This window comes from Heptranchias perlo, chromosome 1, assembly GCF_035084215.1.
Source record: "Heptranchias perlo isolate sHepPer1 chromosome 1, sHepPer1.hap1, whole genome shotgun sequence".
Classification (NCBI taxonomy): Eukaryota; Metazoa; Chordata; class Chondrichthyes; order Hexanchiformes; family Hexanchidae; genus Heptranchias; species Heptranchias perlo.
Window position 1 is genome coordinate 135,306,281 of NC_090325.1, and position 26,548 is coordinate 135,332,828.

The 26,548-nt window shown below is 43.8% G+C and overlaps 1 protein-coding gene across 1 annotated transcript in view; it reads right to left on the reverse strand.

Annotated features, from left to right (window-relative positions):
- Positions 1-26,548, reverse strand: part of cpe (carboxypeptidase E) — a 127,966-nt gene that overhangs the window by 71,939 nt on the left and 29,479 nt on the right. The window lies entirely within an intron of this gene.

The following is a 26,548-nucleotide window of genomic DNA, read 5'->3' on the forward strand; positions in this document are numbered from 1 at the left end:
CTTTGGGCTTTCTAGCTTCCAAAAATAATTCACCAGGATCCTAAATCCCTGGATATACCTGTGACAGTAAAAATAAATTACAGTACGAGCTCCCAAATCCCTGGATATCTTCCTGAGAGTCTGAACTGAAGCAACAAGGCACTGCATACACATACAGAAAGCCTTTACTTCTTTTCACCTTGGCTCAGTGGTAGCACTCTTGTCTCTTGAGTCAGAAGGTTGTGGGTTCGAGCTAGAGACATGAGCACAAAATCTAGACTGACATTTCATTGCCATATTGAGGGAGCACTGCACTGTTAAGATAAACCAAGGTCCCGTCTTCCCTCTCAATTGGATATAAAAAGATCCCATGGCACCAGTCAAAGAAGAGCAAAAGAGCTCACCTGGTGCCCTGGCCAATAATCGTCCCTCAACAAACATTACCAAAACCAGAATATCTGGTCAATGACCTCATTGCTGTTTGAGGGATTTTGCTGCATGTATATTTGCTGCGTGGAAGCCACTCTTGTCTATCTTACAACAGCGGCTATACTTCAAAATTAATTCATTGGGTGTGAAGCATTTTGAGGCGCCCTGAGGTTATGAAAGGTGCTATATAAATGCAAGTTCTTCTTCTTTATTTCTTCTGTTCACCACACGCTTTGAGGTATTACAACCCAAGACTACTCCAGCTAGCCCTGTTCCCTGTGGCTTCCAATAATACTTGGATAGCAGCAAATTTCAAAATCGATTAATTTTTATTAAGCACAATGCAAATTTCATACTTGCTTTTATTATTACAAACAACTACCATTTCACAAAATAAACTAGAGGCTATGTATGAAAATACAATGCTGGCACTGCTGTCACTTCTTTTCACTCCCACTCTTTGAAAGTGGCAGGCAGGTTAAAAAAGCATACCGGACCCTAGGCTTTATAAACAAATTGTAAACAATTTTACAACACCAAGTTATAGTCCAGCAATTTTATTTTAAATTCACAAGCTTTCGGAGATTTTCTCCTTCCTCAGGCAAATGCATCTCCACATCATTTATAAACAAAGGCGTAGAGTACAAAAGTAAGGAAGTTATGCTGAACCTTTATAAAACACTGTTTCAGCCACAACTGGAATAGCGTGTCCAATTCTGGGCACCGCACTTTAGGAAGGATGTGAAAGCCTTAGAGAGGGTGCAGAAAAGATTTACTAAAATGGTTTCAGGGATGAGGGACTTCAATTACATGGATAGACTGGAGAAGCTGGGGTTGTTCTCCTTAGAGCAGAGAAGGTTAAGAGGAGATTTGATAGAGGTATTGAAAATCATGAAGGGTTTAGATAAAGTAAATAAAGAGAAACTGTTCCCATTGGCAGAAGGATGGAGAACCAGAGGACACAGATTTAAGGTGATTGGCAAAAGGACTAAAGGTGACATGAGGGGAAACTTTTTTACACAGCGAGTAGTTATGATCTGGAATGCGCTGCATTAAAGGGTGATGGAAGCAGATTCAATTGTGGTTTTCAAAAGGAATTGGATAAATGCTTGAAGGGAAAAAATTGCAGGGCTATGGTGAAAAAGCAGAGAAATGAAACTAACTGGATTGCTCTTACAAATAGCTGGCATGGGCTCGATGGGCCGAAAGGCCTCATTCTATGATTCTATACTGTAGCAGGGTAAAGATTCAAGACCATGGGGGTGAATTTTTGCCTGGGTTCTCCTATCTGACCACCAAAAGCTCAACAGAAGACTCGCAGAAACCCTGGAAAAACTGCGTCTGTGCCATTTTTCCGAAGTTTCCAGGCTCTTCCGTCAAAGTTACAGCAGATGAGTGGGAGAACCCCTGGGGAAGTTCACCCCCATAATGTTCAGCAAATAATTTACAGTTCTGATACAAAAAATATTTGATAGCTCAGACACTCCGGATACATTAGTATTTTTGTTAAGCTGTAAGGAACATTTTTTTAAAAAATCCCGTTATCTAAGAACAGCTGAGGGGCAGATTCAAAAGGCACCACAGTGAAATGAAGTTCAGATAAAGCCATCCAGCACAAGAGGAAGAGGGTTTGAAGTACAGAGATGGAAGCACAAACACAAATATGTTAAGCTCGTTGCAAAACTGACACAGGAAGGTGAAAACATTGAGCTTTGACAAGTGATAGTGCTTTATTAGGAAATCACTGCTAACTGCTCTATCATCTTCAGAACAGAAGGGATAAAAAAAGCCAAGAAACTAAGGTAACTAGGAATGGGCAATAAATGGTGTCCTTGCTAGCGATGCCCATATCGCAGGAATGAATTTTAAAAATTCGGGCGCTTGGGCGCACAGGGTTCCTGCCCTGTGCCAAGTTGGTGTGGCCCAAATAGGCCCCGATATTGGGCCATGGGCCTCATTACAATGGAGCTGGCATAGCGCAAACAGCCAGCCAGCAAAGAGGAGACCAAGATCTAACAGCGGCCCTCAGGTAAGTGGGATAGGAGGCCAGGGGAGGATCAGGGGTCAGGATCGGAGGCCTGGGGAGTAACGTATAGTAAATATATAAACATCGTTTCAGAAGGAAAAGATCCTGCTTGATGATCCTCTTTGAATTTTTTGAGGAAATAACATCCGAGGAGAAGTGAGGAGAATTACATGTGTTGTAAACCTAGATTTCCACATAAATGCTGCTACTGAAACTGAAAGCATTGGGAAATCAAGATGAAATCTGGAAGAGGATAAAAATAGCTGAAGGAAGCAACAGATAACTGTTAGGGGAGTGATAGCAGGGTCGGAGAGAGAAGAGTACTGGGGTGGAAACATATTTTATTCAGCACAAGTGCAACCTGCATTGATACTTTGCCATCATTGCAGGAAGGCAAGAATGATCAAATGTCCTCTGTCTTTTCTCATTAAAGTCCCAAAGAACTGGGTTCAGGCTGAAGTCAGCATGCACCCAGGAATTCCAGATACTGATTTACAACAATAGCATAGATTCAATGTAAGCTGGATAAATTTGCAAATTATACTAAACTGGTGGGACAGAGGCAGATGAGTCTGATGAAACAACCAGGGATCTACAAAAGGAGTAAAGAAAAAAAATCTGTAAATGGGCATAACACTGGCTGATGAAATGTAATGATGTGGAGATGCCGGTGATGGACTGGGGTGGACAAATGTAAGGAATCTTACAACACCAGGTTATAGTCCAACAGTTTTATTTGAAAATCACAAGCTTTCGGAGATTATCTCCTTCGTCAGGTGAGTGAGTGACTCACCTGACGAAGGAGATAATCTCCGAAAGCTTGTGATTTTCAAATAAAACTATTGGACTATAACCTGGTGTTGTAAGATTCCTTACATTTGATGAAATGTAATACTGTGTCCGGTACCAAACTGAAGAAAAAAAACAGGTGTCATTGTACAATATGGCTGATGTAGAACTAGCTAGAGCTTCCATTGAAAATAGACTCAGCAATTAACATAACAAATCACTGTGCAGCAATAATCAAGGAAGCAAACAGAATGCTGGATATTCCTAACTCAGCAGGGAGCAAGTCAGAAGACATTACGCTAAAGCTGTAAAGTTTTCTGGTCAGACTGCATTTTGCGTATTGTGTCATTCAACATCAGGGGCTAGAACATCAAAGAATCCTGTAAATATTGGAGTATGTTCTTTAAAATAAAAGAATCCATTTGCTGGTTAAGAGTAGCACTATGAGTGGGAATGTGTCAGAATGATGACACATCAGTTATAAAAATATCGGGCTATAAATTGGGCCATGTAGCACCCATTTTGTAGGTGCTACGCAGCCTCCTAAGGACCCAAAAGTTATGGCTGGATTGCCTGGTGGTGAAGGATAGAATACTGGAGCTTGGTCTTCAGTTGTTTCCAAGCCTTTATTCACACACACACACCCTAGATAAGCTCTCATATAAAAAGGATACAAGAGAGTCCCCAATTGACACCCACCACCTGAATACAATTAACACTAATTGATATAAATCACATGATACAATTAACATCAAAATGGCATCCAGAATGCGCTTGCATGCTTCTAGTGTGACCTGCGCCAAATGCCATCTTGGTAAAGGTGTTTGCACACACGTAGATAACGAATGCCAGCAGAATGTAAAGTAAGGAGAGTCCGCGGTAGATCAGCGTGCAACGCTGATTTAAAGGGACGGATACGATTTTGGAACTCAACGCTCCAGCCAACGCATTGTCTTAACCTCGCAGAGCTGAACAGGTCGTAAACAGCATGGAGGACCCCCACCAGCGCTATTTAAAGGGATCATGCAGGAGGTACAGGTTAGTTGCTGGATTATTGCTTCTGGCTGCTGATGCATTTGTACCTGTTTTTGGAGGTCTCCTATACTTGAATACTAGGACTAGGGGACATGGCCTAAAAATTAGAGCCAGGACTTTCTAGAGTGAAGTTAGGAAACACTTCTACATGCAAAGGGTGGGAGAATTTTGGAATGCTCTTCCGCAAACGGCAGTTGATGCTAGTTCAATTGTTAATTTTAAATCGGAGATTGATAAATTTTTGTTAACCAAAGGCATTCAAGGATATGGGACTAAGGCGGGTATATGGAGTTAGATCACAGATCAACCATGATCTCATTGAATGGCGGAACAGGCTCGGGGGGCTAAATGGCCTACTCCTGTTCCTATAATAAAGTTTCAACACTCTACAGGGAGTGGGCTGGCTAACTGACAGGCAACAGCAGTGCCAGAGAGTGGCAGGGGTGGGACAGGATTACCTGTCACCTTGAGGGAGGACAGCAGGTTCATATTCCATGGAGCCACTGCCACTTGCTGCTTCCTGTTATGCACCACCTTCTCCTACAAGAAAGCGGGATGTGTGTCAGTGAGTGTCCTGCAGGATGTTTAGGTCATGTACCTATCATGGTTGAATGGCTGCCAGTGTGTATGATCTGTGAGTTGTGGGTGTGCGACTTGCAACAGTGGTAATTTGTGAGGGCGAGAGGAAGCATCTCATTGGAAGAGTTGAGTACTGATTGAGTTTGTTGGCATGTGGGTGTTGGGGGGTGTAGTGCATGGATGCGGCTAGTGGTGCAGTTGGTAGGAGATGTCACTTGACAGTTGACCTGACTCTCCTTGACCACTCGTGTCAAAACACTGAACTTCTTCCTGCACTGTATCCATGTTCGTGGTGCTATGCGCCTGGCATTGACTTCGTCCCCTCCTGCCTCCCACTGCGTTGGAAGCATATGTCCGGAGGTCCTCTTGCCCCCCCTGCTGATATAGGATGCCTCTCCTTCTGTCCACCTCTTGCACCAAGGCCTCTAGTGCATCATTAGAGAAACTTGGTGCACACTCTCTCACAGGCCCGGTACAAACTCAGATCGGCAGATTGGTGAGGTCTGGTGTGCAGAGTGGAGGATGTGGGATTTAGTAGTGTGCAATCTTTATTCAATGTTTTAACATAACTCAACAGTTTGTAAACATAGGGACGGGACCTGCAACTGTGTTTTACGTGTGCGATGTCTGATCTCTGTTCAGACTCCGTGCGGGCTCATACCTTATATTTTGTAAATAAGACGTGCAGGCTGCCTTTAAGTGGTGCTAGCCAGTTGCAATATCGGCCCCCCCCTGCTGGTGAGCAGCCACTCAACAGTGCAGTTAGGCCTGGCTGCTCGCCGGAATCAGGTAAATGACTAGGCAGCACAAATCTCACGTGCTGCCTGCATCGCAACGACCAGATGCGGATTCATCGCGCACCACGACCCCCACGCCCAGATTAGGGGGTTATTAAGTTTAACCCCCATCATTCCTACGCTAGGGTAATGGAGAGTATTAGTGCAAATTTATAGGACTATTGAGATCCTTAATAGATTAGAATGGATGCAATATAATGCCTTGAGTGCATAACAGAAATATTGAATATATATGTACTCCACCAGCCTACTTATCAGTTTTGTAGAATGAAGTAGTCAGAAAATTATGATTAACTATGATTAATTAAAGAGTTAACAAAAGCTCATTTCCAACTGTTAACAAATATTTACAGCCATATTGCTGACGTACTAAATGTTGAGCTGGCAGCAATTTATATTAGACTTTCTAAAATCTATACAGCATGTAGCTTTAATACTGTAATCCGCTCCCGGTAATCTGCTGGAACTACACTGTGTAAATGAAGAAAATGATTGCATCAAGCATAATATAACCAGTAGGAATTTATGCTGCTGATGCACCGTCAGAGCTCTTGCAATGGAAGCTAATGCCACATTCATGCTTCTGAACAAAGGACAGTGTGGATGGAACACATCTGAATTGCAGTTTGCAATCAACACATACGATGTGCATCCTTTGATGGCTTTTAATTAAAACCTTGGTACAGCAAAATCAGAAATAAATAGGTCAAATTAAAAAGGCAAGGAATGGATCTGAATATTACGAGTGCATTAGTAATGTTTAAGGACAGGGCTAAGACTTAGGCGGTGTGTTGACCAAACTGGTTATCTTGATGAAGGCTCTGCCAGTTCTGCAAGAAGCATCTGCCCATCCAATTTGCTCTGCATTAAAAACAATCATGTGGGAGGTAAAACAAATTCTCCTGAGACTTTACGCATTACTTATCTACGTAGACAAGGACAAGAGATTATACTGTGGAGAAACTGTTTCTATAGCAGCCTTGGATTATCATTTCACTCCATTAGGCACCTTTCTATGAAACTATTAAAAATATCTTAATATGGCATTGCAGTTTCCTGCTACAATCAACACAGGGACAACAGAAAAATACGGTCATATATTCCTGCTGATCCCACAGAAATGCAATTTATTGCTATTTGAACTGTCTTTTCAACTGATCATCACACTCAAAATGAATGCTGCCATCCAGGAAATAGCATCATCTGCCACAATAAATGCAACAAAATTGTTGCCGCATCATTCAAAATGCACAAATCAGGTCAAAAGATAATTCTGAACCTGCAAATTATTCCTATTGCTCCAGTCTGTCCTATAATCTGTACTATTTGAACTCACATATCCATTAGCCTGGCGTGCACCAATGGAAATGAAAACAATTGTGTCAAGAACGAACCAGTATAAAGCAGACAGTTTTCCATTTCAAAATATTGATACGCACTAAATTCCAAATAGCTGGGTTGTTTCTTTCTTGCGGATTTGTTTTTTGTATTTTTGTGAATAGAAATTGTTTAAAGTGATGTTACTGATCAAACAATTTTTTTTAAAAAGTCAGCACTTCTCTAATCTAGAAAAACTCTTCACAAATTTTCCTGACACATTCGGCTGATTTTGATTTGATTCTGGCAACACATTCTTCAGGTACTACACAGGTTATACATTTCTTCACTTGTCAGTTTTATCAGAACTTACTTAGCTCAATAGGATAAAGGAAATTAAGCCTAAATCAACTGTCCCATATAAAAACACTTTTCTGATGCTTGATGATATTTTGTAAGCATTAGTTGATCTCCTGTAGCGATGCTACCGGAGAATATGATCACTCCCTCACCTGTCTCTGATGTCTTCGTATTGTTGTCTTGCTCCATCTCTCCTCTTCTGCTTCTCGCCCCATAATTCTTCTTTTTGCTTCTCTCTATATTTTTTTTCTTTTTTTTCTTTCTTTTTGGATGGGAAGTAATGGGTGGTATGGCATGGTGTGAGGGAGAAAGGAGTCACCAATTGCTGCATTTGGGGTGGGGTTGCAGACAAAAATGTAGCCCTCAGTGGCTCACATCCCTTCCCCTCCTCCAATCACTTGTGCTTCCTCCCATCCCCTCATTCTTATCTCTAACCCTGCCAGTTCCCCTTTGACCACCCACTCAATCCCTATATCCTCCCCTCGCTCTACTGTCACTTCATTCACCCTTCAACCTCCATTCACTCCCCCCAAAGGCAGGTGGTAAGAAGCCAGAGGCCCCCGCAGCCTTAAGCTGTTTCTTTCCTGCTCCATTTTCCTCCTTCTTTCCCTCCTTCCTCTTCCCCGCCCCTCCCCTCCCCCACTCCGCCTTTGATTTTAATTTCCCTCAAAGAGGCCTTCAAAATTCAACTTACATTTGTTTTTTTTAAAATCTAATTAGAATGAGTAGCAGGGCTGAATTTCCTCAGCAGTATGTCAGACTCCGGCCTTAACCCTGGTGGCAATCTGGCAGAACTGCTCAAACAGATGGATATGCCGGGACCCAACCCTAGTTGTGAAATCTCAGCAGGCCTTGTAAGGGGTGGAGTCTCTGCCCGGCCCTTACAAGGTCAATCACGTCAGAATGCAGACTCCCTACAGAAGGAGTTGCCACTTACCCAGTTCATAAGGGACCTGGCGTATCACTGCAGGCTGGTACACCTAGTGAGATGAGGCACACTGGCCTTCACTAGGGTAGAAGTGGGAAGCAACCTGGATCCTCAAAGATCAGGCAATTTCTTTTTTGAAAAATTTTAGGATTGGCCTCCAGTGGGGGCCAGCATGTCTTAGGGTGGAGGCCCGGGCACCAGGCTTTCGGCAACATGCTCCCTGCAATCATACTGACCCCGCAAACTCTGCAGGGTCAGCACTGGAGGGCACTGGTGAATGCAATCTAAACAGAGACAGAGATGGAGAGATAGATGGACAGACACAGACTGGTAGACATGGATCACAACCCTTGGATTTTCTCGGCGATTGTCTATCGCCTTTCTCCTATCTATCTCTCCATCTCCGTCTCTGTCTCGGTCATAGGCGTTAACTGAGGAGTCAGGTGAGGGGAATTTAGAAATCTAATGAGAAAACTTAAGACAATAGAACAGTGTAGTGACTTGGGAAGAGATAAGCAGAGTGTGGCAGGAAGGGACAGAGAGTTTACCAATAATAGTGCAAAAGTAATGTCAAAAGCAGGAAAAAATGGTCAAAAAAGTCAAAATTAAAGGCTCTTTATCTGAATGAATGGAGCATTCGTAACAAGATAGATGAATTAATTGCACAAATAGAGAAAAATGGGTTTGACCTAATAGCCATTACAGAGGCATGGTTGCAAAATGACCAAGGTTGGGAACTAAATATTTCAGGGTGCATGACATTTAGAAAAGACAGGCAGAATGGAAAAGGAGCGGATGTACCCCGAATAATAAAGGATGATATAAGGGCAGTAGTGAGAAAGGATCTTGGCTCTGAGGATCAGGAAGTAGAATCAAAATGGGCGGAAAGAAGAAATAAAGGGCAAAAAACACTGGTAGGAGTAGTTTATAGGCCCCCTAACAGTAGCTATACTGTTGGACAGAGTATTAATCATTAAATAATAGAAGCTTGTAACAAAGGTAATGCAGTAATCATGGGGGACTTTAATCTGCATATGGACGGGGCAAGTCAAATTGGCAAAGGCAGATGGAAAGACTGGTTCATGGAATGTATTCAAGACGGTTTCCTAGAGCAATACATCATGGAACCAACCAGGGAACAGGCTATTTTAGATCTTGTATTATGTAATGAGATAGAATTAATTAGTAATCTCACAGTAAAAGAACCTCTGGGGAAAGCGATGATAATATGATGAATTTCACATTGAGTTTGAAAGTAACGAACTTAATTCAGAAACTAGAGTCTTAAACTTAAATAAAGCCAATTACATGGGCATGAGGGGCAAGTTGTCAAAGGTAGATTGGGAAATTAAATTAAAGGGTTTGACAATTTGGGTTTGGGTTCCGCCAGGACCACTCGGCTCCAGAACTCATTACAGCCTTGGTCCAAACATGGACAAAAGAGCTGAATTCCAGAGGTGAGGTGAGAGTGACTGCCCTTGACATCAAGGCAGCATTTGACCGAGTGTGGCACCAAGGAGCCCTAGTAAAATTGAAGTCAATGGGAATCAGGCGGAAAACTCTCCAGTGGCTGGAGTCATACCTGGCACAAAGGAAGATGGTAGTGGTTGTTGGAGGCCAATCATCTCAGCCCCAGGGCATTGCTGCAGGAGTTCCTCAGGGCAGTGTCCTAGGCCCAACCATCTTCAGCTACTTCATCAATGACCTTCCCTCCATCATAAGGTCAGAAATGGGGATGTTTGCTGATGATTGCTCAGTGTTCAGTTCCATTCGCAACCCCTCAAATAATGAAGCAGTCCAAGCCCGCATGCAGCAAGACCTGGACAACATCCAGGCTTGGGCACATAAATGGCAAGTAACATTCACGCCAGACAAGTGCCAGGCAATGACCATCTCCAACAAGAGAGAGTCTTACCACCTCCCCTTGACATTCAATGGCAATACCATCGCCGAATCCCCCACCATCAACATCCTGGGGATCACCAATGACCAGAAACTACACTGGACCAGCCATATAAATACTGTGGCTACAACAGCAGGTCAGAGGCTGGGTATTCTGCAGCGAGAGAGTCACCTCCTGACTCCCCAAAGCCTTTCCACCATCTACAAGTCACAAGTCAGGAGTGTGATGGAATACTCTCCACTTGCCTGGATGAGTGCAGCTCCAACAACACTCAAGAAGCTCGACACCATCCAGGACAAAGCAGCCTGCTTGATTGGCACCCCATCCACCACCCTAAACATTCACTCCCTTCACCACCGGCGCACAGTGGCTGCAGTGTGTACCATCCACAGCATGCAATGCAGCAACTCGCCAACGCTTCTTCGACAGCACCTCCCAAACCCACGACCTCTACCACCCAGAAGGACAAGAGCAGTAGGCACATGGAAACAAAACCACCTGCACGTTCTCCTCCAAGTCACACACCATCCCGACTTGGAAATATATCGCTGTTCCTTCATCGTCGCTGGGTCAAAATCCTGGAACTCCCTTCCTAACAGCAATGTGGGAGAACCTTCACCACACGGACTGCAGTGGTTCAAGAAGGTGGCTCACCACCACCTTCTCAAGGGCGATTAGGGATGGGCAATAAATGCTGGCCTCACCAGCGACGCCCACATCCCAAGAACTAATAAAAAAAAAAGTTGAAAAGCAATGGCAAACATTTAAAGAAATATTTCAATATTCTCAACAAATATACATTCCATTGAGAAATAAAAACTCCATGGGAAGAGTGATCCACCCGTGGCTAATTAAAGAAGTTAAGGAGAGTATTAGATTGAAAGAGACCTATAATGTTGCCAAGAGTAATAAACCTGGGGATTGGGAGAGTTTTAGAAACCAACAAAGGACAACTAAAAAAATGGATAAAATGGGAGAAAATAGAATATGAAAGTAAACTAGCAAGAAATATAAAAATGGATTGTAAGAGCTTCTACAAGTATGTAAAAAGGAAGAGAGTAGCAAAAGTAAATGTTGGTCCCCTAGGAGGCTGAGACAGGAGAAATTATAATTGGGAATCAGGAAATGGCAGATGCGTTAAACAAATATTTTGTATTTGTCTTCACAGTAGAAGACACAAAAAGCATACAAAAAATTATGGGGAACCAAGGGGTAAACGAGAGTGAGGAACTTAAAACAATTAATATCACTCGAGAAAAAGTACTGGACAAACTAATGGGACTAAAAGCCGACAAATCCCCGAGACCTGATGGCCAACATCCGAGGATTCTAAAAGGTGGCTGCAGAGATAGTGGATGCATTGGTTATGATCTTCCAAAATTCTCTAGATTCTGGAACAGTCCCAGTGGATTGGAAGGTAGCAAATGTAACCCCGCTATTCAAGAAGGGAGGGAGAGAGAAGACAGGGAACTACAGGCCAGTTAGCCTGACGTTGGTCATCGGGAAAATGCTGGAATCCATTAATAAAGAAGTGGTAACAGGGCACTTAGAATATCATAATATGATTAGGCAGAGTCAACACGGTTTTATGAAAGGGAAATCGTGTTTGACAGATTTATTAGAGTTTTGAGGATGTAACTAGCAGGGTAGATAAAGGGGAACCAGTGGATGTAGTATATTTGGGTTTTCAAAAGGCATTTGATAAGGTGCCACATAAAAGGTTGTTACATAAGGTAAGAGCTCATGCGGTTGGGGGTAATGTATTAGCATGGATAGAGGATTGGTTGAATGTCAGAAAACAGAGGGTAGGGATAAACGGGTCATTCTCAGGTTGGTAGACTGTAACTAGTGGGGTACCGCAAGGATCGGTGCTTGGGCCTCAGCTATTTACAATCTATATTAATGACTTGGATGAAGGGACCGAGTGTAATGTATCCAAGTTTGCTGACGATACAAAGCTAGGTGGGAAGGTAAGCTGTGAGGAGGACACAAAGAGTCTGCAAAAGGATATAGACAGGTTAAGTGAGTGGGCAAGAAGGTGGCAGATGGAGTATAATGTGGGGAAATGTGAGGTTATTCACTTTGGTAGGAAGAATAGAAAAACAGAGTATCTTTTTAAATGGTGATAAGCTAGTAAATGTTAGTGTACAGAGACACTTGGTTGTCCATGTACAAGAAACACAGAAAGTTAGTATGCAGGTACAGCAAGCAATTAGGAAGGCAAATGGTATGTTGGCCTTTATTGCAAGAGGTTTGGAGTACAAGAGTAAGGAAGTCTTATTACAGTTGTACAGGGCATTGGTGAGACCTCACCTGGAGTGCGTATAGTTTTGGTATCCTTATCTAAGGAAGGATATACTTGCCTTAGAGGTGGTGCAACGAAAGTTCACTAGATTAATTCCTGGGATAAGAGGGTTATGCTATGAGGAGAGGTTGAGTAGAATAGGCCTATACTCTCTTGAGTTTAGAAGAATGAGAGGTGATCTCATTGAAACATAAGATTATGAGGGGACTTGACAGGGTAGATGCTAAGAGATTGTTTCCTCTGGCTAGAGTGTCTAGAACTAGGGGGCATAATTGCAGGAGATGGTGTCGGCCATGCAAGACTGAGATGAGGAGGAATTTCTTCACACAGAGGGTCGTGAATCTTTGGAATTCTCTACCCCAGAGGGCTGTGGATGCTGGGTCATTGAATGTATTCAAGACTGAGATGGATAGATTTTTGGACTCTAGGGGAATCAAGGAATATAGGATCAGGCAGGAAAGTGGAGTTGAGGTCAAAGATCGGCCTTGATCTGATTGAATAGCGAAGTAGGCTCGAGGGGCCGTATTGCCTACTGCTGCTCCTATTTCTTATTCTGACTGTTTGTATATTCAGTAGTCCTGTATGTAATGTCTCTCTGTCTGAACACTATTCGACTCCTTTGATTGCCTTGACAACGGGCAGTTGGAAAGATTATCTGTAATCACCAGGCATTGTTCTCTGACTATATATGCGGTACCTTTCATGGAATCCCACACTCACCTGATGAAGGAGAAAGCCTCCGAAGGCTTGTGATTTTCAAATAAAACTGTTGGACTATAACCTGGTGTTGTAAGATTCCTTACATTATGTTCTCATGTTAACAATTAGAATCTCTATCTCACAGGTGTAAGGAATTAGCAATTACCTTTCTCAACTATCACCAAACACAGCTGGACAATTGATAATTGTTATAGATCTCTGGGCCAGACACCTGAACAAGGTGAGTTGTTACAGAAACAGATTTCTAAAGCTTAGAAGCATGTCTTTTTAAAAAAAATAATCCATAAGGATGATACTGGTTAGCCACTGTGTCAACAAAACAAAAACATTTGCATGTGCCCCTCTTCTTAAGAGGCACAACTAATAATTCTAATAATACTAAGCCCTGGCCAATTTGTATCCCTCAACCAACATTACTAAAACAGGTTATCTGGTGATTATCACATTGCTGTTTGTGGGACATTGTTGTGCGCAAATTGACTGCCACGTTCCCTACATTACAACAGTGACTACACTTCAAAAAGTACTTCATCGGCTGTAAAGTGCTTTGGGACGTCCTGAGGTCATGATAGGTGCTATATAGATGCAAGTTCTTTCTTTTTATAAAGGAATTTAAACATAAATGTACTTTCAACAAAAGGAAACTGAAAACTAAATCATAATATTATTATTAGTGTTTGGCTTCAAAATTCAACTGGTGTTTATTTTTGACAACTGAACTAACATTAACATGAAGGCTTTGAAATTCCTTGGAGCTCTCTCAAGTGAGGTCAGCGGAAACCCCAGAAAAACGGCATAAACAGGCAATTTTAGCCGTGTGCACTATTTCCCTGGGGGTTCCACTGTTCTCCTGCCAGTGAACCCCTGTGAAATTTCCAGGTGGAAGTCTCTCTCTCTCCCAACACGACAGAACAATTAATCGTTTCCCTTACTTGCACTCACAAGCACATATACACACACAATGTTCTGTGTTTTTAAGCAAAAACACAATCACTGTTAATTTCCGTTGTGGTTCTCCCAATCAGCTGTCATAACTTCAGTGGAAGAGCCACAGAATCCCGGAAACGCGGCCTTGAACATGTTAGTGAGGGGCATAACGCCTGTTTAAGGATCCTTTGGATAAATTCGTCAATGGGGCCTTCTCCACGCAGGTTTTGACAAGTTTGCTGTGGCCCAGTCAGCAGCTGCCAACAAACTAGGGAGTTTCTTTTTGACCTACTTTAACTGGAGCCGGGAGGAGAATTTACCTTGCGGCTGCTGCCGGCGAGGCAAGCGGGCTAAAATGGATCGCTTCAAACGGGCGAGCAGTGGCTGGAGGCGCTGGCAGCTCCCCCCAATTATTGCAGAGGCCCCAGGTCCAATCTCTGTCGAACCTCAGGCCTCCCGGGTCAGGCATGTGCTGGAAGTGTGCTGTCAGTTATGTGTCCGAAAACAGACCAGAATGATTTTTTACCCCATAAATGGCACAGTGTATTTAAAACAAATTCCTTTTAGACAACATTCTGCTCTGCACAAAACTCAAACAACATCCAAGTTGGAGAAGTTGACAAGGGCCTCATGAGAACATTCTCCAAACATAAGTCCCTCTGTGGACTGTACTCTAGGCTATTAAGAGACATTGACCAAATAAGAATGACATCAATGGATCTCCGAGGAGCTCAAGGTCCTCCAGTACAGATCCTAATCATGCTTCATCTATACTTAGTGTTGTGATAACTACCTCTTCTTCATTGTACATGACTCAATGAAGTCCGGGTTGGTTCCCATGGATTAGAGGAAGACTCAAGCGGTCCCAATATTTAAAGCAAAGAAGAAATTGAACCCTCGTATTTATTTTTCTTACACCGTGTTAGGCTTGGCACAGGCCAGATGCAGAGTAAACCTCCTTCTATTCTGCCTCAATAGTATGCCTCAACCACAAACTGAAGAACTCACCCAATTGCACCAGTGTGATATTTCCATTTCCCAGTCCAGCCATTCTGTAACTCTCTCATGGAGCAACAATTTGCACCAAATTAGCTGCAACTTTGTTCCATGGGCCAATTTCCTCCAGGGATTAGACGGTGAGACCATGAAATCATTTCACTTAGGGGCCAACATTCCTACATTCACTAATTTTTGTGAAAAATGAGACACAAGTAAAAAGTTGTGCAATGTCAGTAGAAAGTGCCAATGGTCTATCTATTTGTGTTTAGCACTAACCTGAGGAATCCGGTCCTTCAAAATGGACAAACGTACATAAGTCTGGAGCGTTCTTTGGCTATTAAGGATTCCCTAATGCTTTAGGAAACATAGACCTGGAATTTCCTCGGAGCTGCTCCCACTGCTTCACTGTAGCTTCGCCGGAAGTGCAGCAGAAACTCCATTTACGTACATAAACAGGATATCTGCCGCTTTTCCAGCCAAATTACAGCAACGAAGCAGGAACAGCTCCAAGGAAATTCCCAGCCGTAGCTGAGAAAGTGACCAAAATGGTAGATGAAGATAAACCTGTTGATGTTGTATACCTTGATTTCCAAAAAGTGCTCAATAAAGTATTCCATAAATGGCTACTTGAAAAAAATAGATCATTTGAAATTATAGGACAGCTATTAGGTTGGGTAGGGAGCTGATTGTAATCACAATAGCATTGCTATTAATGGGAATGGATTTGATTGGGGCCTGGACACAAGTGGAGTTTCACAAGCCACCTTATTGTGACCAATGCTATTCATTATTTTCACTAATGGTTCAGGGGTGAATTTAAATTGAACCGTTCCTAAATTTACTGACAACACTAAAATGAGTATAGCAGTTAGCAACTCAGACCATATTAAGAGATTTCAGGCCAATTTAGACAAGTTAGGGGAATGGTCAGATGTCATTTAATGTGGACCAGTACAGTGTGGAGCATATGGAAACATAGAAAATAGCAGCAAGAGTAGGCCATTCAGCCCTTCAGGCCTGCTCAGCCATTCAAAATGATCATGGCTGGTCGTCTAACTCAGGACCCTGTTCCCGCTTTTTCCCCATATCCCTTGATCCCTTTAGCATTAAGAAATATATCTATCTCCTTCTTGAATATATTTAGTGACTTGGCCTCCACTGCCTTCTGTGGTCGGGAATTCCACAGGTTCACCAACCTCAGTGAAGAAATTTCTCCTCATCTCTGTTCTAAATGGCATTCCCCGTATCCTGAGACTGTGACCCCTGGTTCTGGACTCCCCAGCCATCGGGAACATCCTCCTTGCATCTAGTCTGTCTAGTCCTGTTAGAATTTTATATGTTTCGATGAGATCACCTTTCATTCTTCTATCTCTAGTGAATATAGGCCTAGTCGATCCAATCTCTCCTCATAAGTCAGTCCTGCCATCTCAGGAATCAGTCTGTGTTAGTTTGGTTATCCAATAGGTGATGTAGCATAACTTCTGAACTGTAATGCTGAACACTTTATCTTAATCTGTGTAGATGCAAAAAAGAAAGTAATTTACACTGAGTGGTTTGCAGGATGTTTGTTTCAGTGAACAAACAAAATCTATTACAAAAGAAAATGAACAGTATCTAACAGATAGAGAGTGGGTTCTTTGAACAGATATAGTGCAGCTTTAAAAATCCAATAACTTAATAATCAAACCCAAAATCTGTCAATTACACTTTAATGGACTGCTGAAAAGTATGTATTATTCCCAATAAAAAAATACTTTTAATAAATAATTTTACGCTCAGAGTCCCATGTTTTCTATAAACATTGACTGAAGGAGCATCAGTAACACAGTTTGGCACACAGCTATATGCTAAATGGATTCTATGGCAAACAAAAAATTCTCCTGATCCTTCAAATCATAAGCTATGCATTGCCTTCAAGACTGGCGAAAGTCAAGAAAGTTTTTCCCAAAATTATTTTAAATATCGATGACTTAACATCCTGTTCCCAAATAGAGTGTAAATTTCACTGTACAATGAATAGTCATGCTATAGATTAAATACTGGGACGGATTGTGAAAACAAACGTTGCTTTTATTATAGGGAGTATAAACAGATGTCAGATCGTGCAAGTATGGCAACAAGCAAAAGCAGGTTTATTCTACAGTAAAACCTGAACCAAAAAGGCATACAACTCAATAAATTTTCTCCACCACAAATACTGCATAGGTGATAAAAACTGTACTTTTTCCTGTTTCTAAGCAGTGGTCTGAATAACCAAGATAAGAACCAGTTTGTCACATTACAGAAACAGGGCCAATTTTAAGACCGACTCAAGTAAAACAAAAATATAAAGACAGAAAAAATCGTACATTCGTATAGTGTCTTTCATGTCCTCAGGGTGTCCCAAAGCACATTGCAGCCAATGAAGTATGTTTGAAGTGCAAGAATGTCCAATCACAAAAAGCAGGAAAAATCCAACCCAGCCAATTACCGTCCTATCAGTCGACTCTCAATCATCTACAAAGCGATGGAAGGTGTCGTCAACAGTGCTATCAAGCAACATGTACTCACCAATAACCTGCGCACCGATGCTCAGTTCCGCCAGCACCACTCAGCTCCATTACAGCCTTGGTCCAAACATGGACACAAGAGCTGAATTCCAGACATCAGGTGAGAGTGACAGCCCTTGACATCGAGGCAGCACTCGACAGAATGTAGCATCAAGGAGCCCTAGTAAAACTGAAGTTAATGGAGATTGGGGGGAAACTCTCCAGTGACTGGGTTCATATCTAGCACAAAGGAAGATGTTAGTGTTTGATGGAGGCCAATCATCTCAGCCCCAGGATATTGCTGCAGAAGTTCCTCAGGGCAGAGTCCTAGACCCATCTACCTTCAGCTATTTCATCAATGACCTTCTCTCCATCATAAGGTCAGAAGTGGGGCTGTTCACTGATGATTCCACAGTATTCAGCTCCATTCGTAATTCCTCAGATAATGAAGAGTCCATGCCCACATGCAGCAAGACCTGGACAATATTCAGGCTTGGGCTGATAAGTAGCAAGTAACATTCAGGTCACACAAGTACCAGGCAATGACCATCTCCAACAAGAGAAAGCCTAACCACCTCCCTTTGACATTCTATGGCACTACCATCACTGAATCCCCTACCATCAACATCCTGGGGATCGCCGTGGACCACAAACTCAACTGGACCAGCCACATATATGCTGTGGCTACTGGAGCACGTCAGAAGCTGGGTATTCTGCGGCAACTGGCTCGCCTCCTCACTCCCTAAAGTCTCTCCACCACCTACCAGGTAAAAGTCAGGAATGTGATAGAATACTCAGCACTTGCTTGGATGGGTGCAGCTGCAATAACATGAGGCTCAACACCAACCAGGGCAAAGCAGTCCGCTTGATCAGTACCACATCACCAGCATAAATGTCCACTCTCTCCACCAATCAAGTACCAATCAAGTACCATGGCTGCAGTGCGTACTATCTACAGGATGCACTGCAGTAACTCACTAAGGCTTCCTTGGCAGCACCTCTCAAACCCTCTACCTCCACCACCTAGGACAAGGATAGCAGGAGCATGGGAACACCATCACCTCCAAGTCACACGCCAAAAGGCATTTGATAAGGCGCCATATAAAAGGTTGTTATACAAGGTGAAGGCTCATGGGTTTGGGGGTAGAGGATTGGTTAATGGACAGAAAACAGAGGGTAGGGATAAACAGGTCATTCTCAGGTTGGCAGACTGTAACTGGTGGGGTGCCGCAAGGATCAGTGCTTGGGCCTCAGCTATTTACAATCTATATTAATGACTTAGATGAAGGGACCGAGTGTAACGTATCCAAGTTTGCTGACGATACAATGTTAGGTGGGAAAGTAAGCTTTGAGGAGGACACAAAAAAATCAGCAAAGGGATATAGACAGGTTATGTGAGTGGGAAGGAGGCAGCAGATGGAGTATAATGTCGGGAAATGTGAGGTTATTCACTTTGGAAGGAGGAACAGAAAAAGAGAATATTTTCTAAATGGTGAGAAACTAGTAAATGTTGGCGTCAGAGAGACTTGGGTGTCCTCGTACAAGAAACACAAAAAGTTAGTATGCAGGTACAGTAGGCAATTAGGAAAGCAAATGGTACTGTTGGCCTTTATTGCAAGAGGTTTGGAGTACAAGAGTGAGGAAGTCTTATTACAGTTGTACAGGGCATTGGTGAGACCTCACCAGGAGTACTGCGTACAGTTTTGGTCTCCTTATCTAAGGAAGGATATATTTGCCTTCGAGGCGGTACAACAAAGGCTCACTAGATTAATTCCTGGGATGAGAGGGTTCTCCTATGAGGAGAGGTTGAGTAGAATGGGCCTATTCTCTCTGGAGTTTAGATGAGAGGTAGATGCTGAGAGATTGTTTCCTTTGACTAGACAGTCTAGAACTAGGGGGCAGTGTCATAGGATAAGGGGTTGGCCATTGAAGACTGAGATGAGGAGAAATTTCTTCATGCAGAGGGTTGTGAATCTTTGAAATTCTCTACCCCAGAGGGCTGTGGATGTTGAGTCATTGAATATATTCAAGTCTGAGATCGATAGACTTTTGGACTCTAGGGGAATCAAGGGATATGGGGATCGGGCAGGAAAGCGGAGTTGAGGTCGAAGATCAGCCATGATCTGATTGAATGGCGGAGCAAGCTCGAGGGGCCATATGGCCTACTCCTGCTCCTATTTCTTATGTTCTTATCCCGACTTGGACATATATCGCCGTTCCTTCATCAACGCTGGGTCAAAATCCTGGAACTCCCTACTTAATGGCATTGTGGGAGAAAGGTTCAAGAAGAAGGCCCACCACCACTTTCTCAAGGGTAACTTTTTTTAAAATTCGTTCATGGGATGTGGGCATTGCTGGCAAGGTGAGCATTTATTGCCCATCCCTAATTGCCCTCGAGAAGGATGGGCAATAAATGCCGGCTCTGCTAGCGATGCCAATTTCCTGAGAATGATTTTTTTTTTAAATTGTTTTGTAAGCAAAATCACCACTAATACCATGAAATCAACTGTGAAATAATAATTCCACCAACCCATTCCCAAGTGGTAAGCCATCACTGCCATTATCAAGGCTTATCCGGAAAATAATTTGACGTGGCCATTTTCTTACTACTTTTTTTTTACTTCAAACTTACTACAATGGGTAGTATCGTGTTGGCTAGTGAGTGACAATCAGGTAAAAGTATTTGAACAAAATGACTGAAGTTTCCATTCAAGTCAAAATAATTGCTTATCTATCTTTTGATCCTAGTTAACCAGGTTGGACAACTTCCTGAGTATTTATCATTTGCATATCATATCGATGTGAAAGAACCTTTGGAATCGAAAATCGTGACGTGTAGTGGAGCAGGTGCCAGTGGTCTCCACTCCTGATCCCCACCAGAGTATTCAGGGTCAGAGCAGAGTCACTTGATTTCAATACTGCCTGCAGGGCGCCCACACAATTATGGACAATTTGGAAGCACCTACCAGAGGAGGGGTGGTGGATTCTCAGATGGCCAACTGGAGTGGTGGCCCCAACACAAGAACTGGCTCAAAGGCAGATTCCACAACCCCCACCCCCCCCAACCCCTTTATATGGTTGTCAATCCAAATCAGGCAAAGGAAGAGTTTCCAGAGACTTTTTGGCCAGCACCCCAGCCTAAAGGCCCCAGTGCATCCCCGTTCGAACGCTGAGCTGACCTGTACAATAGATTCATCCCAGCACCTGGGTCATCAGGCAGTAGGGATACCAGGCCAAGAAAATTCCTGGCATGGGAATTCTCTTCCCTTGGCCTAGCCCTTCTGATACCAAAGCCATGTCTAGGGAGACAGACGTTCTGCCCACCCCAGGCACGAACTGGCTGCAAGCAGGATTCTGCACAGAGACCTCTAGAGTTCACAGGTTCTGCAACAATTCTTATCCCCATCGGGTCTCCTGCACCCAATTACCGCCCCAGGACCACAGTGAAGGCTGAGGATTTTCAGCTTTTACAACATTTATACACTGGTGAATTTTTGTAATTAAGATGACGTCTATCAGTACTGCAAAATTTCACACCCCCAGTGTCAGGTTTAGCAGAGGCCAGACGCAGAGTAAACCTCCTTCTATTCTAGCTCAACAAACTGAAGAGCTCATCCAATTGCACCAGTGTGATATTTCCATTTCCCAGTCCAGCCATCCTGTGGACTCTCTCATGGAGCAACAATTTGCACCAAATTAGCTGCAATTTTGTGCTATGGGCTGATTTCCTCCAGGAATCAGACTGAGTCCATGAACTCATTTCACTTAGCACCCAACATTCCTGCATTCACTAATTTTCATGAAAATTGAGGCAAAAGTAAAAAGTTACGTAATATCAGTAGAAAGTGCTAATGGTCTATTTATTTGTGTTTAGCACTACCCTGAGGAATCCTGTCCTTCAAAATGGACAAAAACATTAGCAAAAAGTGGACAATACGAGATCCAATTGGTCCATAGAATTCGAATGCTTTTGCTGCAACTGAACATTAGCAGCCCTCATTGTGATTTACACCATGGGAATTCTTTAATATTACAACCATTTATTTTCAATTAAACAAATAATTTGAGTTTAATAGATTTTATACCTTATGGAGGTGAGGTGCTAACGTCTAGAAATTGCCATTTCTTTTCCATATTTTCCTCTAAACATGGTTTCAACTTTTATAATGGACTCCCTAATGGGAGTGCTCCTCCCGGCTCCATGGCAGTGCTGAAGACCTTTGTCGGCCCTTGATCGGACCCCTTCTGATCGCCTCGCCCTTACCAGGACCTGCCGGCGTCACAATGGCCCAAAACCGAAGTCCACTTTGAAGCCTGGGTCCAATTTTGATCAGGCCCTGGGCCTGGCTGTTCTGGTGCAGAGATTGTTCACTGTGCCCAGTTCACGCCAGCAGGCCTACACTATTCAATTTCTCCCCCAAAATCTCTGTTCTTTAAAAATGTCTTTGAATCTTTTACTCTGCTTCTCTTCATACATCCTCAATTACCCACCACACATCAGTGGGCTCCTTGGATAATCAGAAAACTACTTGTAAATGCGTGTATAGAGTGAGGTAATATCCTCTTTTTTGTTCTACTTAATGTTTGTGTTTCTTACTGCATTTATGCAATATGTGAAACCACACCCATCATGGAAAATGGTGCAGTAAATACCGTATGATGTCAATTAGTACCCCACAATTCTGGAAGTAATGAATTGGAATGCACGACATAAGTTAAAAGTTGCATCCTGGGATCTTGTGGAAAACCAAACTAAAGGGGGGATACTGTTGAATATTATGTTAAAACAAACAAGAATAAGTAAATATCCATTTAAAAAGTAGCAGGGCCCCATATTTCCCTTTGTATGTCAGTGATTTATGGGTGATCAATTCAATCTTCACAAAAGGTAGTGAAGCTTTGTCTGCAGGAGCACCAGGCAGACTAAAGCATTTCAAGAGATATCCTCCATTGCACCACTTCATACATAACTTTCAAAGTATCAAGGTAGATAGATTCCTTATAAACTAAACTGTGTTAAAAGGAAAAAGGTGCTAACAAAAAGCAGTTGATTTCTGTGACACTGAGTATCGCAGGGCAAAAAATTGGTGATAGCAAATTGGCAGCCTGTTTTACACCTTGCCCGATTTTGTTTTCCATAATGGAAACAGAATTTGAGATTGGTTTAATTTCATTATTTTTCACTGAATCCACTTATTTCATTTGTAACCCGTTTTAGTGACACAATGTGCTTATTTTCTTTAGCAATTTGTGAACATACAAACATACGAATTAAGAGTAGGAGCAGGCCATTCGGCCCCTCGAGCCTGCTCTGCCATTTGATAAGATCATGGCTGATCTGATTGTGACCTCAACCCTAATTTCCCATCTACCTACTATAACCTTTGATTCCCTTGTTAATCAGGAATCTATTGAACTCAGCCTTAAAAATATTCAATGACCCTGCCTCCACCGCTCTCCGGGAAAAGGAGTTCCACAGACTCACGACCCTCAGAGAAAAAATTTCTCCTCATCTCCGTCTGAAATGGGCGACCCCCTATTTTTAAACTGTGGCCCCGAGTTCTAGTCTCTCCCACAGGGGAAACATCCTCTCAGCATCGACCCCTTCTAGTCCCCTCAGGATCTTATATATTTTTTTATTAGTTCATGGGATGTGGGCGTCGCTGGCGAGACCGGCATTTATTGCCCATCCCTAATTGCCCTTGAGAAGGTGGTGGTGAGCCGCCTTCTTGAACCGCTGCAGTCCGTGTGGTGAAGGTTCTCCCACTGTGCTGTTAGGAAGGGAGTTCCAGGATTTTGACCCAGTGACAATGAAGGAACGGCGATATATTTCCAAGTCAGGATGGTGTGTGACTTGGAGGGGAACGTGCAGGTGGTGTTTTTCCCATGTGCCTGCTGCTCTTGTCCTTCTAGGTGGTAGAGGTCGTGGGTTTGGGAGGTGCTGTCGAAGAAGCCTTGGCGAGTTGCTGCAGTGCATCCTGTAGATGGTACACACTGCAGCCACTGTGCGCCGATGGTGAACGGAGTGAATGTTTAGGGTGGTGGATGGGGTGCCGATCAAGCGGGCTGCTTTATCTTGGATGGTGTCGAGCTTCTTGAGTGTTGTTGGAGCTGCACTCATCCAAGCAAGTGGAGAGTAGTCCATCACACTCCTGACTTGTGCCTTGTAGATAGTGGAAAGGCTTTGGGGAGTCAGGAGGTGAGTCACTCGCCGCAGAATACCCAGCCTCTGACCTGCTCTCGTAGCCACAGTATTTATATGGCTGGTCCAGTTCAGTTTCTGGTCAATGGTGACCCCCAGGATGTTGATGGTGGGGGATTCGGCGATGGTAATGCTGTTGAATGTCAAGGGGAGGTGGTTTGACTCTCTCTTGTTGGAGATGGTCATTGCCTGGCACTTATCTGGCGCGAATGTTACTTGCCACTATATGAGCTCAAGCCTGGATGTTGTCCAGGTCTTGCTGCATGCGGGCTCGGACTGCTTCATTATTTGAGGGGTTGCGAATGGAACTGAATACTGAGCAATCATCAGCGAACATCCCCATTTCTGACCTTATGATGGAGGGAAGGTCATTGATGAAGCAGCTGAAGATGGTTGGGCCTAGGACACTGCCCTGAGGAACTCCTGCAGCAATGCCCTGGGGCTGAGATGATTGGCCTCCAACAACCACTACCATCTTCCTTTGTGCCAGGTATGACTCCAGCCACTGGAGAGTTTTCCCCCTGACTCCCATTGACTTCAATTTTACTAGGGCTCCTTGGTGCCACACTCGGTCAAATGCTGCCTTGATGTCAAGGGCAGTCACTCTCACCTCACCTCACCTCTGGAATTCAGCTCTTTTGTCCATGTTTGGACCAAGGCTGTAATGAGGTTTTCAGCCGAGTGGTCCTGGCGGAACCCAAACTGAGCATCGGTGAGCAGTTAATTGGTGAGTAAGTGCCGCTTGATAGCACTGTCGACGACACCTTCCATCACTTTGCTGATGATTGAGAGTAGACTGATGGGGCGGTAATTGGCCGGATTGGATTTGTCCTGCTTTTTGTGGACAGGACATACCTGGGCAATTTTCCACATTGTCGGGTAGATGCCAGTGTTGTAGCTGTACTGGAACAGCTTGGCTAGAGGGGCAGCTCGTTCTGGAGCACAAGTCTTCAGCACCACAGCTGGGATGTTGTCGGGGCCCATAGCCTTTGCTGTATCCAGTGCACTCAGCCGTTTCTTGATATCACTGGCTTCTGTGTTGGTGGGGATTTCGGGAGGAGGCCGAGATGGATCATCCACTCGGCACTTCTGGCTGAAAATGGTTGCAAATGCTTCAGCCTTGTCTTTTGCACTCACATGCTGGACTCTGCCATCATTGAGGATGGGGATGTTTGCAGAGCCTCCTCCTCCCGTTAGTTGTTTAATTGTCCACCACCATTCACGACTGGATGTGGCAGGACTGCAGAGCTTTGATCTGATCCGTTGGTTGTGGAATCGCTTAGCTCTGTCTATAGCATGTTGCTTCCACTGTTTAGCATGCATGTACTCCTGTGTTGTAGCTTCACCAGGTTGGCACCTCATTTTTGGGTACGCCTGGTGCTGCTCCTGGCATGCTCTTCTACACTCCTCATTGAACCAGGGTTGATCCCCTGGCTTGTTTGTAATGATAGGGAGAGGAATATGCCGGGCCATGAGGTTACAAATTGTGCTGGAATACAATTCTGCTGCTACTGATGACCCACAGCGCCTCATGGATGCCCAGTTTTGAACTGTGAGATCTGTTCTGAATCTGTCCCATTTAGCTCGGTGGTAGTGCCACACAACACGTTGGATGGTGTCCTCAGTGCGAAGACGGGACTTCGTCTCCACGAGGACTGTACGGTAGTCACTCCTACCAATACTGTCATGGACAGATGCATTTGCGACAGGTAGATTGGTGAGGACGAGGTCAAGTAATTTTTCCCTCGTGTTCGTTCGCTCACCACCTGTCGCAGGCCCAGTCTGGCAGCTATGTCCTTCAGGACTCGGCCAGCTGTGGTGCTACCGAGCCACTCTTGGTGATGGACATTGAAGTCCCCCACCCAGAGTACATTCTGTGCCCTTGCTACTCTCAGTGCTTCCTCCAAGTGGTGCTCAACATGGAGGAGGACTGTAGGTGGTAATCAGCAGGAGGTTTCACTTGCCCATGTTTGACCTGATTTCATGGGATCCAGAGTCAATGTTGAGGACTCCCAGGGCCACTCCCTCCTGACTGTATATCACTGTACTGCCACCTCTGGTGGGTCTGTCCGGCGGGACAGGACATACCCAGGGATGGTGATGGATGAGTCTGGGACATTGGCTGAAAGGTATGATTCTGTGAGTATGGCTATGTCAGGCTGTTGCTTGACTAGTCTGTGGGACAGCTCTCCCAATTTTGGCACAAGTCCCCAGATGTTAGTGAGGAGGACTTTGCAGGGTTGACTGGGCTTGGCTTGCCATCATCGTGTCCGGTGCCTCGTGGTCCGATGCCGGGTGGTCCGTCCGGTTTTATTCTTATTATGACTTTTCGTAGCGAGATTTTACAACTGAGTGGCTTGCTGGGCCATTTCAGAGGGCAATTAAGAATCAACGACATTGCTGTGGGTCTGGAGTCACATTTAGGCCAGACCGGGTAAGGACGGCACATTTCCTTCCCTGAAGGGCATTAGTGAACCAGATGGGTTTTTACGACAATCCGGTAGTTTCATAGCTAGAATTACTGATACTAGTATTTTAATTCCAGATTTTTATTTAATTGAATTTAATTAATCAATTGAATTTAAATTCACCAGCTGCCATGGCGGGATTTGAACTCATGACTCTGGATTTTTGGTCCAGGCCTCTGGATTACTAGTCCAGTAACATAACCACTATGCTACCGTACCCTTATGTTTCAATAAGATCACCTGTCATTCTTCTAAAC